This window comes from Sebastes umbrosus, chromosome 20, assembly GCF_015220745.1.
Source record: "Sebastes umbrosus isolate fSebUmb1 chromosome 20, fSebUmb1.pri, whole genome shotgun sequence".
NCBI classification, from domain to species: Eukaryota; Metazoa; Chordata; class Actinopteri; order Perciformes; family Sebastidae; genus Sebastes; species Sebastes umbrosus.
In genome coordinates, this window is record NC_051288.1 from 22,521,591 (window position 1) to 22,533,856 (window position 12,266).

Below are 12,266 nucleotides of genomic sequence, written 5' to 3' on the forward strand. Positions count from 1 at the left end.
GTGAATTATTGCATTTAAATATATATTAAATGTATAAACTTCAAACAAAACAATAAAAGAAAAAGAAAATCAGACGGAAATGACGTCTTGCATTACGTCACAACAACAAAACAGGATAAACTTTTATTTTTAAGTGTTAAAAACTACAAAAACATTCATTTAACTCTATAATGTTTGTTTACAACGTGACTTTGTTCATCACTTTGTTGTTATTTATTGGAATCAATAATAACACCAGTAATGAAGGAGGTTTTCCCAATAAACTGAAGAAATACATAAACTTTATGAATGTTAGATTACTCTGACTTCTCTTCAGATCGTATAAATCTTTCGCCTTTTACTAAAGGTTTCCATGGAGAGGCTCAATAAGAGTTTTAACTAATTTTTTTATGCCATGTTTAATGCAGGGCTTCCTAAATTGTTTAATATAATAAATAAAATATATTTGCTCAATATAAGATTATTTATTAAAAAGAACTGAAAGACAATTGTATATTTTAATGAAGACAGTTAAACGTGTTTGCCTACAAAGTGATGTACAAAAGTAAAACTAAATAATTTCTATTCTATTGTCATAACTTTAATGTCTCTACCAAAATGGCCTGTGTTTGACAATAAAAAAATATATAAATATGCATAATATTATTTACATTTATATAATCTAATCTATATTTCTGTATGACACAGATTAAAGGTAATAATTATAGTTAGAATAATTATAAACAAAAATAATTATAGTTAGACAAATTTAGGAAGATTTAATTAGAATATATGTATGGCTCAATAAGGAAGCTTGTTAATAATCAATAATTGATTTATGTCATTCACTTCTGAGTAATTTATGTTCCTATGAAAAATTAAAGTACTTACCTTTAATAATAAAGTAAGTTAGTTTTTTTTATTTTTACATATTAGGAAGCCCCGTAATAAAGCAGGGCATCAAAAAATTGAGTCTAACTCTTATTGATCCTCTCCACGGAAATCTTTAGTAAAAGGCGAAAGATTTATACGATCAGAAGAGAAACAAGAGTATAATATAAATAGTCAGAAACTAATTTACAGACACGTTACAAACACAAGTTGCAGCATAAAAAGACTGATAGCAAATGTAGGGAAGTGTTGCAAATGTTAAACATGAATAAAATAGTCTATTTTTTTACAGTCTGGTGACAAACTACACAACAGCAACAACTACAATACCATCTAGTGGAGAACAGAATTGACTGCAGCATTCAACCTACCAGAGAGTGTAGAAGCAAAGAGGAGAAACTGTGGCGAGATGGAGCTGGTTCACTGTATATATTCTGCTGCATTCTGGGAAGATTTGCAGGACTGGCTGTCAACCAAAATCCAGCTACTTGCTCCTCTCACAAGAGAAAATATTGTGTTTGGTGTTAACATGAAGGACATTAAGAGTGACTTGATATTGAACAATCTGATACTGCTGGCAAATTGTTTCATCCATGCATCCAAATAGTCTGTTCTTTATTTCTTTATTTTATTTTTTATTTTTTTTATCTATTTATTTTTCAATAATTACATTTTTTTTTTCTCCATTTTGTTTTATCCATATTTCATTTTTATTTCATATTTCATATTTCAACCCCCCCACCCACCACAACCAATATTAACCCATAATTACATTTATCTCCAGTTACAGTCCACACACCACATCATCCTTTTTTATCCATCATTTTCTTTTAAAACATCATCTTTTTATCCATAATTCTTTTGTATATTCATTATGTATGTAAACTTTTACATTTAAATATATATATATTAAATATATAAACTTCAAACAAAACTTTAAAGGGAAAAGAAAATCAGACGGAAATGACGTGTTCCACTCCCATCATGCATTGCGTCACAACAACCAAACAGGATAAAGTTTTATTTTCAAGTGTTAAAAACTACAAATACATTCATTCAACTCTGCTGTGTTTGTTTACAACGTGACTTTGTTCATCACTTTGTTGTTATTTAGTAGTTTTAATAAAACACCAGTAGTGAAGAGCGTGTCCTCACTAAACTAATTAAACACTTTAACTTTATTAACATTAGATCACTCTTGTTTCTCTTCAGATCGTATAAATCTTTCGCCTTTTACTAAAGATTTCCGTGGAGAGGAACAATAAGAGTTAAACTCAATTTTTTGATGCCCTGCTTCATGTGGGGCTTCCTAATTTGTAAAAAAATAAGAACTGTATCGTGATTTATTATTTTTATTATTTCAAAATGTTAGTATACATAGTAACAGCATAAAAAACATAAAAAAAAACATTTACATACAGAATAAGCATAGTGAAAACATAAACAAAGAGCTGTGCCAAACATAAAATGACAACAGAAATGAAACAAAACCAACATAAAATAAAAAAAAAGATCATGTGAGAGTATGACAATAAATTCACTTAAAAACTTTAAAGATATTGCATACATTCATTGTTTTCATTGCTTTTTTGTTTTGTGAGGAGGAAATTGTTGATAGATATAATTCCATTTCTTTCATAAATACAAAGAAATTAGGCTTTTTTTTTGGTAAATTTACACTTGTGAATGTGGAACTACGCGAGAATTAAAATTAAATTACAGTTTTTCTCGATTGTTTACACACATTTTCTGAAAGCATGCCTCATACTCTCAGAACTCTACACACAAATCAAAAAACACACACACAATGGGCAAAACCCCTCAATTCTCCTGCAAAATTAAACTTTACATTCAAAACAATGTTATTTCTTCTCAAAATGGTATTTTGTTTTCAAATGACACACACAAACCATCATATGAATAGACATTTATAAGAACCAGTTGAACACTGATGTGCTCAATGTAAAACACTATGATGAATGGAAAACACTTCTTCTCCATTCATCATAATGACTTAGGCCTTTTTTTTGTTCAGTGTTACACTTACTACAGACAGTACATACATAAGTGTGTTGTAAAATATTTTAGAATATTGTTTTTATACTCAGAACACACAAATACACGGTAACAAATATATTTTATTTTCCCCACAAAAACAATGTACACAGTGTACATCCCAACCAACACAAAGTTGCACATACAGTGGTCTACATACAAAACAACAGAAGAATTTACTGAAAAAAAACGAAAAAAAAAACTATGCTGCATCCTCTTCTGTTTCGGTCTGGCCACAGCACCTCATCCACATCACAAGCAATGTTTGCCCTTTTATGCTAAAGCTCTGATTGCTAATTGTAACACTGTGTGACAGGTGTTTGCCCATGTGATGAGTCAGTGTGCATAGTAGGGCAATTGACTTTAGAATTTTGATTGACAGTGTGTTCCTTGTGAAAATGAGATTTTCTTCATGAAAATTGTGCCAAATGCAGAGAATTGTGTGTAGTGTTTTGAAAAAAAGTGTGTTTTAGAACTGCAATTTGAGTGTAAAGCAGGAATTGTGCTTGTAGTTTAGCAGAATTGGTTCAGGGGGTTGGTGCATGAGTTACATGTTGTGGTCATTGTGTGTCAAGTACCAGTATTTGTGTGTAAACAATTGAGAAAAACTGTAATAAGAAAAAATGCATTACTGTCTTTGTCACTGTAACCATAGCAACCAAATATAATATTTCTATAGTACAGTGCAAAATCTGAGAAAATGTTAACAAGTATAAAATTATTGACATCTTCCCACAATTCACATGTAAATTTACAGGAGCAGAATAAATGAGAGCAAGTTTCAGGATGCTGGTCCAGAGTGTGACGTCACGTGACCAAGACCACGCCCACATGCTGCATTAACAATCCCTCGTTTCTTATAACTTTACACATGTTCTGTGCTTGGTGGTGTTTCACCATCAAGCCGTTTTAGTGAACTTGTTTTCAATTTTACTGAATGTCACTTAACGCATCACTTTGTTCAATACTTTATTCATCACTTTGTTGTTATTTAGTGGTATTAATAGAACACCAGTGATGAAGAACGTGTTCCCATTAAAGTGATGAACCACTTAAACATTATTAATGTTAGATTACTCTTGTTTCTCTTCAGATCGTATAAATCTTTCGCCTTTTACTAAAGATTTCCGTGGAGAGGAACAATAAGAGTTAGACTCAATTTTTTGATGCCCTGCTTGATTGCAGGGCTTCCTCTTTTGTATAATAACAAATAAGCTACCTTAATTCATCATGAAAGTTAAGTATTTTAACCAGTATTTATTGCAGGTCAGCCAACGTGGTTATGTGTTCCCTCAATGATGTCACTGGCAAAACAAGGCTGGTCATCATGGAAGGCTAAGGAGGTTGTTTTTTTTCCTTCCTCTTTCTTGTTTTTTTTACTATATATACTTTTTCTTATTTTCTTTGTTATCCTCATAACAAAATAAAATGAAATATAGATAAAACAAAATGGAGAGAATTTTTTTAAAAATGTAATTAATGACAAATAAATAGATACAAAATAAAATAAAGAAAACTTTAAAAAGAGCCAACATAACTGGGAAAGATCAATATCATGTGACTGTGTACAGTGTGGTGGGGGTGGCTGGCTGTCAGTCAGGGTGCAAATCAAATTAAGGCAAGATTAAAAAGAATAAGATAAAATAAAGTAAAATAAATATAAATAGGTAGATAGATAGAAGTAAAAAAATGATGGATAAAAGGATGGCGTTTAATAGGGTGATGGATAAAAAGATGATGTTTTAAAAGAGAATGATGGATAAAAAAGGATGATGTGGTTGTATGTGGTGTGTGGACTGTAAGCACTACCACAGCGCCATCTAGCCAGAATTTCTCCTCTTTGCTTATAATATACTTCAAAATATACTTAAAGTACCATAAGTAAAATAATTAATTTTGCAGAATGGTCCATTTCAGAATAATAAACGTTATATTATTGGATTACAATTAGTGATGCATTAATATGTAAATTACTTTATATACTGCTGGATAGCTTATGACTGTACCCCCCAGGATCAATAAAATGTTATCTTATCCTGTGATAATACATTATGATTTATTATATTCTCTCTGGTAGGTTGAATGCTGCAGTCAGCTCTGTTCTCCACTACAGAGTATTTTAGTTGTTGCTGTTGTGTAGTTTGTCACCAGACTGTAAAAAAACAGACTATTTTATTCATGTTTAACATTTGAAACACTTCCCAACATTTGTTATCTGTCTTTTTATGCTGCAACTTGTGTTTGTAATGTGGCTGTAAATTAGTTTCTGACTATTTATATTATTGCTGTGCAGAGTGTGACGTCATGTGACCAAGACCACGCCCACATGCTGCATTAACAATCCCTCGTTTCTTATAACTTTACACATGTTCTGTGTTTTCATGGTGTTTCACCATTAAGCCGTTTAGTGAACTTGTTGTCAGTTTTACTGAATGTCACTAAACGCATCACTTTGTTTATTACGTTGTTGTTATTTAGTGGATCAATAAGACACCAGTGATGAAGAACGTGTTCCCAATAATCTGACCAACCACTTAACCTTGTTACAGTTAGATTACTCTGACTTCTCTTCAGATCGTATAAATCTTTCGCCTTTTACTAAAGATTTCCGTGGAGAGGATCAATAAGAGTTATACCCAATTTTTTGTTGCCCTGCTTCATGCTGGGCTTCCTAATATGTAAAAAAAAAAATAAAAAACTATTACACATTATCATAAGAGATAAGTATTCTAATCCAGTCGACTTCCATAATGAAGCCAGTTAAACGTGTCTGCCTACAAAGTGCTGTAAAAAAGTCAAACAAAATGATATCTATTCTATTGTCATAACTTTAATGTCTCTACCAAAATGGCCTGTGTTGAACAATAAAAAAATATATGATTGTGCATACTATTATAACTCTTTACTTACTTATTTATTTATTTATCAAACTTTTTAGCAGGCCCAGAGGAGCATAAAGTGAGCGATGTACTACGGCATCGGTGTAATAACTTGTTATGTTTGTTATCAGAATCAGAATCGTGTTTATTGCCAGGTGTAAGAGGTATACACTAGGAATTTGCTTTGGTTTTGTTGGTGCAAGTAAACAGTATATAACAAAAGAATAGATAAAAACGTTAGAATAAAATAAGAATAAAAATATGTGAAATTCTACCAATATACAATATACAAAATAAGCTGTAAACAAAATAAACATGATATAAACAGATAATGCAAATATTGGAATATTAAATATTGTTATGCTATGTTTGGAAAAAAAGGAATAAAAAGAATTTTCCAAAACAATAGACACCCGAGCTTTGTGTGCGTGTGTGTGTGTGTGCGCGTGTGTGTGTGTGTGTGTGAGAGAAGTGGGCGGGTCTTTCCGAAACTAAATATAAAATCTATTTAGAATAATTAGACACATTTAACACAGCGGGGGGATAATTAACCTACTTTGACAGCGTAGTTGTGCTTTTTATTGTAAGTTTAAATATTATAAATGAACGGAGACAGTAAGAGTTTAACTCTTCTACATCCGGAGTCCCATCATGCATTGCGGTGCAACATAAATGGTCAACTAAAGCTAAATAAACATGTTTCTAACATTAAAACTCCACAGTAGTTTTGTTTCTCAGTGTTTTCTTTATTTGCACGTTATGTGGTGTAGATGTATGTGTAAATAAAATTGACACTGAACCAGCACTTAAAGTGGTTTTGTCGCGGAGCTGGTAGGTCTCTTTGACTACAGACAGGCAGATCACTCTTGTTTCTCTTCAGATCGTATAAATCTTTCGCCTTTTACTAAAGATTTCCGTGGAGAGGAACAATAAGAGTTTTAACTAATTTTTTGATGCCCTGCTTCATGCGGGGCTTCCTACCACTGTTCAAAAATATATATATATACAATATGAACATTTACATATGTGCAATTCTTCACATAAAGTGTTCCAACATTTATATCTAAATATTATTATCAGATATATTTATTACGTAATATTGCCTAGTCAAAACTCTAATTCAAGATATCCCTTATTCTATTTTGACTAGGCAAAACTGTAATTACATTTTGACTAGTATGATTCAAATTACTTAAGCCATTCATGTGTATGGGGTTTGTCATTACAGATATCTACAATTTAGTTCTGACTAGTCATAATTCCAGTTCAAGATATCTTATATCCCGCCTCAATTTCTAGATTCTACATTGTCCTTTTTAGATATCTAAAATTAAATTTTGACTAGTCAGAATGAGGTTGTAGATATGTTGAACTGGAATTATGACAAGTCAAAATGACGTTGTTGTTGTTAAAACGGAGCGTTTCAGACAGAGGGGTAAATACAGGTATATATTCAGGCAGTCCGAATGAGGAAAATATAGGGTTTTTGAAACATTACAGTATGTAAACATGATCTAATAGAAACATAAAATACAAGTATGAACCTGAAAATGGTATATATGGGACCTATAAAGTGTATTTCCAAATTGTGCAAAATGGCTCCTTTCAGATCGTTTTAATATTTAACATTTAAATTGGATTATTATCATCTGAAGGATATCTATAGTGTCAATTATGTATGAAATGTTGAATTGTCTGTTTTAAGTGTGATGTTTCATGTAATTCAGAATTTCTTAAAACACAAAGGCTTCGTCCGAAATCATATACTATACACTACATGCCCAATATGTGTACTACCGTTCAACATACATACTCTACATAGAAATACTCTGTAAACGTGAAAGTCCTGCGTTAAAAATTTTACTGAAGTAAAAGTACAAAAGTATTAGCATCAAAATATACTTAAAGTACCAAAAGTGAAAGTATTAATTTTGCAGAATGGCCCATTTCAGAATAATTAATATTAATATTATTGGATTATAATTAGTGATACATTAATATGTACATGACTGTTTATACTGCTGACTTTACCCCCCAGGATCAATAAAGTTTTATCTTATCCTTTTTATAATACATTATGATTTATTTGTTGACTATATTTTGGTATCTGCAAAGTGATCTCATAAATGTAGAGGAGTAAAAAGTACAATATTTCCCTCTGAATTGTAGTGAAGTAGGAGTATGTAAGTAGGAGGAAATGGAATTGCTCAAGTAAAGTACAAGTACCTCAAAATTGTACATACAGTACTTGAGTAAATGTACTTTCCACACAGCTTAAAGTACATTTTGCTGATGATACTCGATAGTGATGATGGAGTATAAGTACAGGATTTGAATACTTCCTCCACCACAGCGAGTATGACATGTCATATTGTTTGTGTAATATTTCATAAAGTGTAATGCCCCTTTAGTCTCTGAGGGAATATTACAGTTATAGTTTCCTGCAACATCAACACACACACTCACGCACACACACACACACACACTCTCACGCACACACACACACACACACACACACACACACACACACACACACATATACACACACACACACGCACACACACACTCAGATATGCAGTGTTGGCCCAGAGGAACATGCTTAGCGTCCAGGCCATTATCGTATCGTATCGTAAATTTGTGAGCCTGGTTTGATAGCTCAGGCCTTTTGCCCTTTTCTATCCATATAATCATTGGAGGGAGGAGAGAGGAGATGGAGGAGGAGCCCAGTTGGTGTTGAGGCATCATGACCCATGACCGGCCAGTTGAGGAGGTTTTGTTTTCTTCTTTTCTTGTTCTTTTTATATATATATTTTTTTTCTTTTTTTTCTTTCTTTTCCTCATAAAAAAATAAAATAAAATGAAATATGGATAAAAAAAAAAATGGAGAGAAAAATAAAAAAAAGTAAAAAAAAAAAAAAATAATAAATAATAAAAAAAAAGTAAATAAAAAAAATAAAAAAAATAAAATAAAATAAACAAAACTTTAAAAAAGCCAACATAAATAGACAAGGTGGCTGTAAATTAGTTTCTGACTATTTATATAATATTGCTGGTCCAGAGTGTGACGTTTTTCTTGTTTTTTTTTTTCCTTTTTCTTCCCTTTCCTCATAACAAAATAAAATAAAATGAAATGTGGAAAAAACAAAATGGAGACAAAAACAAATTAAAGAAAGAAAAATAAATTAAATAAATAAATAAATAAATAAATAAATAAATAAATAAATAGTTATATTTATATTTAGTAATAAAACAGTTATAGTTTCCTGCAACATCAACACACTCTCTCTCTCTCTCTCTCTCTCACACACACACACACACACACGCACACACACACACACACACACACACACTCAGATATGCAGTGTTGCCCCAGAGGAGCATGAGCATGCTGAGCTTCCAGGCCATTAAGGGATGCAGTAAAGCCCTTTAAGTATGATTCCTGCCCTTCCTCCCTTCCTCCTCCCGGTTCGTCCCTCAGCTCCTCCCGGTTAAAACGTGACACACATCAGTTGTGTGACAGGTCACGTGACGGCGTAGCATTGATCCGGAAGGAGGGAGGAGGAGGAGGAGAGGAGGAAGAGAGGAGGAAGAGAGGAGGAGGAGGGAGGCTGATGTTGCTGAGAAACTGCATCAGGTCAGCTGCAGACAGCCTGATTCATACAGGAAGCTGGCTGATTCAGCTTCAAAATAAAGCAAAATATGGTAGCTAACATCATCACACATGAATGCAATTGGGGCTATTTGGATCCACAAGAATCTCAGCTTTACAGTGAGACCCAATTTATGTAATTCAAGATTGTTTAGGGACCCCAGTATGCAGACATATTCAAATACACCATTTTTAGAATAGGCCAAAATAACACATTTATACTACATGAAAAAAACGGCTTGGTTTTTGACCCAGACTGCATGTGATTATCATAAAGTGGGCATGTCTGTAAAGGGGAGACTCGTGGGTACCCATAGAACCCATTTTCATTCACATATCTTGAGGTCAGAGGTCAAGGGACCCCTTTGAAAATGGCCATGCCAGTTTTTCCTCACCAAAATTTAGCCCAACTTTGGAGCGTTATTTAGCCTCCTTCCCAGCATGCTTGTTATGGGTTCCTCAGGTTTTCTAGTTTGATATTATTTCTTCACTCTAGCTCTAAAACTGAGCCTGCTACAACCTCTGAAAAACAGTAAAGTCTCACAGGTCTCAGAGGACTCATATATATCATTAGGGTAAATGTAATATTAGAAACACCTCTCAATATAACATAATACAACTACAGCCTCTAAAATGGCAATACAATTCAATCAGCGCCCTTCTAAAACAGTTTCAACAGACATTATTAGGGGACATTGCGGTTACATGGGGTCTGTCCTAGACCACTATGTCACGGTGACGCCTGGTTACTGTGTGTTTTATTCTGAATCTGAATGAAACAATGCATTGGTTAGTGTGGTTGAGTCATGGGAAGCAGGTTAAAATATACAATTCTTTTGCTTTTCTGATGCATTGGCTTCATTCCGATCCCAAAAACAGGTGGAGTTTCTTTCCTACATAATGTGTGAAGCTACAAATGGAGTAAAGAAAATGCAGTGGAGGGAAATCCTCACAGCTGGAGAGGATCCATAAAAGGCCCACAAGTAATTATGTATAATTACAAAACTGGGAGGCCAAAATGTCTTGCTGTTCCCCCTGTGCCTATTTCAAAAGCTGGTGCATTTATTTATTTTTTTACTTACTTGTACATTAAAAAAAATACAATGATTATAAAAGATATGATATGTACACAAAGTAGGGTTGTCAAAGTTAAAGGGATAATAACGCGTTAACGCAAATTTGTTTTAACGCCCCTAATTTCTTTAACGCATCAATGCAACTGCCGATTTTTAGGTTGTAACGGTCTCAGTTATAAAGCCAGAGAGAAGATACTGATACTGTTTAGCTGTAAAATGAGAAAGTTTGCTCCAGCTGGTGGGCACAAACTTTCTCATTTTACAGCTAAACCGTGCACTACAAGACGTTTCTGAAAACATTTGAGGCAATAAATAGGCATTACAGTAACAGAATATTGATTCATATTTGATCAGCGCTGCCTAGTTTGACCATTTGATCGGAGTTCACCAGTGATTGACAGCTGCTCAGAGACGGCAAGGCTCCAGATCAGCTCTGATTGGTTGTTTTCCTCTGATCTGTGAAATCTTGCAGATGCCATAGAGTGCTACAGGAATGAGTCCTAAATGAGTCCTAAAAAATAGTATTTTAGCACATCTGGTTCTCTCGTCTTGAAGTCAATGGGTTTTTTTTAATGGGTTTTTAGTTAGATGCCTGAAATAAGGTCTGTGGTGTAACACAAGCGTTTTGTTCTACGACATAAAATATGTCAGTTAATATCCCACTCGTGAATTTTGAAGCCATTATATGATTTTAAAAGGTGGTTGCTAACAAGTGGCTAAATGAGACTACTAAACGTCATCACGCTGACTCGTCCGCCTTTACAGTCTCGTTGTGTATACTCAAGCTCATGCAACCAGGTGTTGTTAGTTTATAGCCTAACGTTAGCTTTTTACTTCTGCCGATTGCATTCATACTTCAAAAATCATAAAAGTGGTGTTCATTCGTGAAGATTATCTTGCTGAACAAAACGTAAAAGTATCATAAACGTGTGTTTGCCACAGAGTTTATTTTTTGCAACAACCCAAAAAACAATTGAAAAATCCCATTGGGTTTTTATCAAGGGAACCCAGGGCAAAGCTAACTTCCTGGTTGGAGTACGTCATCGCTGCAGCACTCTATTTATCTATATATCACGGAGTATTCGGGCCACATTGAGGGAGAAAAAAAAATCTGAGATTTCGAGAATAAAGCCATAACTTTACGAGAAAAAAAAGTAATTTCCTCCTACATAAAAAAGGAAATTTCCCCCAAGTCCTTGTGGTTCTTTCTTCGGAATAAACACAGTTTCTTGCAGTCTTTTCAAGGTCCTGATACTGATGATAATGTGGTGTTGATGTGCCAAAAGATTAAGTATTTAATTATTTGTGAAACCTAAACCAAAGTATAACTTCACAAGATGCTCCACGTTCCTCATTTTCACACATAACACTTAAAATCACTGCTTTATAAGTACTTATACTTTACTACTTTCTGTCCATATGTGAAGTCACAAATATTAAATATATAGACCATTTCACGGTTTTAAACGTAAACATTCTAAATGTGTCCCAGTTTATTTCCTGTTGCAGTGTATGTGAATGACAACAGCTGACAGGAAGTAAACATGGACCCAAACTGTTGCCTAGCAATGCAATTCTGTTGAAATGCACTAAAACGGAGCGTTTCAGACAGGAGGGTAAATACAGGCATTATCAGGCAGACAGTATGAGGAAAATAAAGTTGTTTTTTTTAACATTACAGCACGCAAACTTTTTCTACTAGAAACACAAAATACAAGTATGAACCTGAAAATGAGC

The 12,266-nt window shown here is 33.5% G+C and overlaps 6 non-coding genes across 6 annotated transcripts; 5 read left to right on the plus strand and 1 right to left on the minus strand.

Moving 5' to 3' along the window:
• Window positions 1-296: 296 nt before the first annotated feature.
• Window positions 297-411, plus strand: LOC119480067. The gene has a single exon (XR_005204809.1). It is a non-coding gene; the product is annotated as a U5 spliceosomal RNA (small nuclear RNA).
• Window positions 412-917: 506 nt separating this feature from the next.
• On the minus strand, window positions 918-1,033 carry LOC119480066. The gene has a single exon (XR_005204808.1). It is a non-coding gene; the product is annotated as a U5 spliceosomal RNA (small nuclear RNA).
• Window positions 1,034-2,062: 1,029 nt separating this feature from the next.
• LOC119480087 lies at window positions 2,063-2,177 on the plus strand. The gene has a single exon (XR_005204828.1). It is a non-coding gene; the product is annotated as a U5 spliceosomal RNA (small nuclear RNA).
• A 1,821-nt stretch (window positions 2,178-3,998) lies between these two features.
• Window positions 3,999-4,114, plus strand: LOC119480075. Its single transcript, XR_005204817.1, has one exon. It is a non-coding gene; the product is annotated as a U5 spliceosomal RNA (small nuclear RNA).
• Window positions 4,115-5,479: 1,365 nt separating this feature from the next.
• On the plus strand, window positions 5,480-5,594 carry LOC119480108. The gene has a single exon (XR_005204848.1). It is a non-coding gene; the product is annotated as a U5 spliceosomal RNA (small nuclear RNA).
• Window positions 5,595-6,664: 1,070 nt separating this feature from the next.
• On the plus strand, window positions 6,665-6,779 carry LOC119480064. Its single transcript, XR_005204806.1, has one exon. It is a non-coding gene; the product is annotated as a U5 spliceosomal RNA (small nuclear RNA).
• The last annotated feature ends 5,487 nt before the right edge of the window (window positions 6,780-12,266 follow it).